This window comes from Triticum dicoccoides, unplaced genomic scaffold (genome assembly GCF_002162155.2).
Source record: "Triticum dicoccoides isolate Atlit2015 ecotype Zavitan unplaced genomic scaffold, WEW_v2.0 scaffold16939, whole genome shotgun sequence".
Classification (NCBI taxonomy): domain Eukaryota; kingdom Viridiplantae; phylum Streptophyta; class Magnoliopsida; order Poales; family Poaceae; genus Triticum; species Triticum dicoccoides.
In genome coordinates this window covers 288,458-292,737 of record NW_021220634.1, presented here as the reverse complement: position 1 = coordinate 292,737, position 4,280 = coordinate 288,458, and positions in this window count along the sequence as shown.

Sequence of the window (4,280 nt, the reverse complement as noted above, 5' to 3'; positions counted from 1 at the left end):
CGGTCGCCGCCGTTCGCCATAGCCGCCGCCACCGGCCTCCCCTCGCCTCCCCGACACGCGCAGGAGCTCCGCCCCCTCGCCCTGAAGCTCCCCATCAAGCCACAAGACGCCGGACGCCCTGTGGAGCCGCCGTCGCCGTCGTCTTCCACCTCGGGCTCCGACCACCACCGCCGTCGATTCGCCACACGCAGGACGTCCCCGAGCCCGCTGACGCCTTCGCTGGGTCCGCGGTGAGCTCCGCCACCGTTCCCCTCTCTTCTCCCCCCCTCGTTTCCGCGCCGTAGCGCCGTTCCCCACCACGGCCAAAGCTCTCGCCGCCGTCCATGTCGTCGTCGCCGTCTCGGCCCGCCTCCGCCCAAACCGAGCATCCCATCGCGCTCCCAGTGCCACGAGGGTGCCGCCGAGCCCCTCAGGTGGCCTCCCCGTGCCCCGCAGCCCGTTCCCGCTCGAAGCCGAGCTCCGGCCGCCGCCGCGAGCTTTGCTCCGGCGAGCTCCGGCCTCCCCCGCTCCTTCCACCTGCCCCACCAGATGCGCGAGAGCCCGGGCTACGCCCCGGTGCTCTCCGACGCCGCCCCCGTGGCCTGTTTCGCGGACGCCACCGCGTCCAGAGGTCGCCGCCGACGACCTCGCCGGCCTGACGAGTGGGCCCCGTCGGCAGGTGGTTAGCTTAGTGCTAATCACTGTTAATTAACCCCCCCTGACACTGACAGTGGGCCCCAGCGCCACTAACTTTTAATTAGGATTAAATTAACCCCTTGTCTAACCCCTGTCACTGACGTTTGGGCCCCACACGTCAGGTTTGACCCCATCAGCCGCGGTTGACTGCTGACGTCATGCTTACTCAATGCTGACGCAGTATATGATTTCTGGATTTATATCAAATCAGAAAATTCCAGAAATTGTTTTAAACTTCAAAAATTCATAACAATTCAACCGTAGCTCAGATTAAAATAATTTATATATGAAAAATTATCAGAAAAATGCAATCTTTCCATCTGTACTAGTTTCATGCATGACAAACCAACTTATACATGCTGAATATGAGAAAACACATTATGGCATATATAGGAGCTTAATTTGGAGATGCATTTGAACCTTTGGTTCAAATGGACTTCAAACCAAATGATTACTAGTTGCATTAGCTCAAACAACATCACATCTACATGCCATGTTCATGCATCATATTGTTGCATATGATTGTGTTTGATTGCCGACACTGTTCCTTCTCGATAGGTCCTGCTCCGGAGTCTGTTCCAGAGTGCCTATCTATGAAGCAGTGCCTTCCTTGCTGATCTACCAGGCAAGCAAACCCCCTTGTTCATTTCGATAAAACCCTACTCTCTCGCTCCTGCTCTCAGTTATTGCATTAGGACAACAACGGTTCATCTGCTACTTTGTGCTGCGGTAGTTGAACCCATTCCTCTGCATGACCTGTCATTGCCACAGTAAATAGTTGAAACCCACTAGCATGTGTAGGAGTTGATTGAAGCCATTGTTGTGTTCCTACCATGCTATGCCTGCTATTGCTTAGAGTTGTGTCAGGTCTGGTTCATTGGGAATGAATTGGAGTGTTACGATATGTTCTGATGCTGAGAGTGAAGTGTGTGTGAACACGATTTGGTAAAGGTAGCGGTGAGAGGCCATGTAGGAGTACATGGTGGGTTGTCTCACTAGAACCGTCCTTAAGCACTGAGTTCTATGTATGTTGTCCAATGACTCGATACTACCACACATTGGGTTCCGGTAACTCGACCCCTCTCGACTTATTAACCAACTTGGTCTTTGTCCAGGAGTCGCAACTAGTTTCTGGTGTTTGTAGGTAGTGCTATTTTTCTACCAAGTGGCACCCGGCAGGGTGGGCTTGGGACAGACTAGGCACACGTGGCCCGGTGTACCGAGTGGCACCCGGATGGTGGGCTCGGGAACCCTGTACACATCGTTTGGGGCCGTAAGCGACACCCCGGCCGGATCTCCTTGCGGGTGGAACCCGAATAGGCGATAAACCTGGACTAGAGTCTTGTGTGGTTAGTCAGGTCGTGGCCGACACCCTCGCCAGGCTTCCGCTTGAAGGTTGCCGAGATACATGACGTGTACATGGCGGTAAGTGGCGAGAGCGTGTGTGAAGAAGTACACCCCTGCAGGGTTAACATGATCTATTCGAATAGCCGGGTCCGCGGTTATGGACTTCTTGGATGCTTACATGGTACATAGACAACTTGAAGTGGATACTCTAAAATGCTCAAGACAAGTGTGAGTGCTATGGATGGCCTTCTCGTAGGGAGACGGGGATGAATCCATAGTAGTGTATTGTATGGTGATTAGTGGACTCGTGTACGTTGTCTCACCTCCAGAGTTTCTGGTAGTCGTAGAACAGGATAGCCACAGAGTCAAAGCTGGCTTGCTGCAACTAAACCCCACATTACCCTCTTGATACAAATGCATGTATGATAGGATCTGATGTAAGTCTTGCTGAGTACCTTTGTACTCATGTTGCTTTATTTATGTTTTTGCAGCAGAGACTTCGGTCTTACTAGTGTTCTCGTGGACTTCGACTAGTAGCTAGTACCTCAGCTACGATCTTGATCGGATGTTGTAGATAGTCAGGCTCTTCAGCCTTTTTCATTTGTAGATGTCTGTACCCAGACATGTAATGCTTCCGCTTGTTGCTTGTATGCTCTGTATGATGGGTTTTGTGACCCCTATTTGCAATAAATGCTATGATGGCTCTTCTGAGCCTTTATCTATATGATTGTTGAGTTATGCTGTGATGCCATGTTGTACAGCACATACTTGCATGTTATGCGTACGTGTAATGTGTATTGCTATGTGTGAGATCTGACTATCTAGTTGTTTATTCTTAGTAGCCTCTCTTACCGGGAAATGTCTCCTAGTGCTTCCACTGAGCCCTGGTAGCTTGCTACTGCTCCGGAACACTTAGGCAGGCCGGCATGTGTCCTTCTTCGATCCTGTGTCTGTCCCTTCGGGGAAATGTCACGCGATGAATACCGGAGTCCTGCTAGCCCGCTACAGCCCGGTTCACCGGAGTCCTGTTAGCCCAGTGCTACAACCTGGATTCACTCGTTGATGACCGACATGTTCGATGCTGGGTCATGGATGCCTGTCCCTGTAAGTTAGTGCCACTTTGGGTTTACGACTAGCCATGTCAGCCCGGGCTCTTTATCATATGGATGCTAGCGACACCATCATATACGTGTGCCAAAATGCGCAAACGGTCCCGGGCAAAGGTAAGGCGACACCCGTGGGGATACCGTGCGTGAGGCCGCAAAGTGATATGAGGTGTTACATGCTAGATCGATGTGGCATTGAGTCGGGGTCCTGACAGCGCTGGTATCAGAGCCTGACTGCCTGTAGGATTACCAAGCCAAACCGGTCGAAGTTGAGTCTAGAAAATCTTTAGTTATGTAAGGGAATTGATTGTGGGTTGGAACGTAAGGCTCTTTTTACTCCTTATACCTCATGACCTTCTGATCTGAGTCGTCCTATCTTTCCGACGGGATTAAGGAACTAGGCTTCTCTTCCGTCTATCAGGATCACGTGTTACTACTCCGTAGTCCCATAGGATTGGTTGATCAGAGTCATACCCCAATTTTCGAGTATTTCCGGTGTAGTCTGTTTAGTACTATCTCAGAACCTTGAGTGATGATGATGAGTATGTTACCACCCCATTTTTAGTAGGATGTCTCATCCTGAGCATTTTACTGCCGTTATGCTGCCGGAATTTTCCTAGGAGTTCGAGAGATACTAATTCCTTGTCCTACATTCTACAGTCCATAGTTGATGCTGACTCCGTCCTTGGTTCGTTTCTCAGGATGTCATCAGCTAAGCGAAGTTCCGTTGCTCGTAGCCAGAACCATGGAGATGCTAGGGATGAGGATCCTCCCGACCAGCCTTCGTTGGCAGAGTTCATGTTAGAGATGGAGAGGAACAAGCGTGAGTCTAATCGTTTGTTGGCACGTATCGAGGAGAACACCGCACATCAGTTCAAAGGGTCTGCTACCATTCATGACTTCATTCGTTTGCACCCACCTACCTTTCATCATTCCATCGAGCCACTCGATGCAGATGACTGGCTCCGTAGCATCACTCATAAGCTGCGTTCTGCGAACGTAGCTGAAGATGACAAGGTCACCTTTGCCACATACCACCTGGAAGGTCCTGCTAGTCTTTGGTGGCAGAACTATGAGGCTATGCTTCCAGCTGGCCAGATTCCTACCTGGAGAGATTTCACTGAGGCTTTTCGCGAGCATCACATTCCCCAG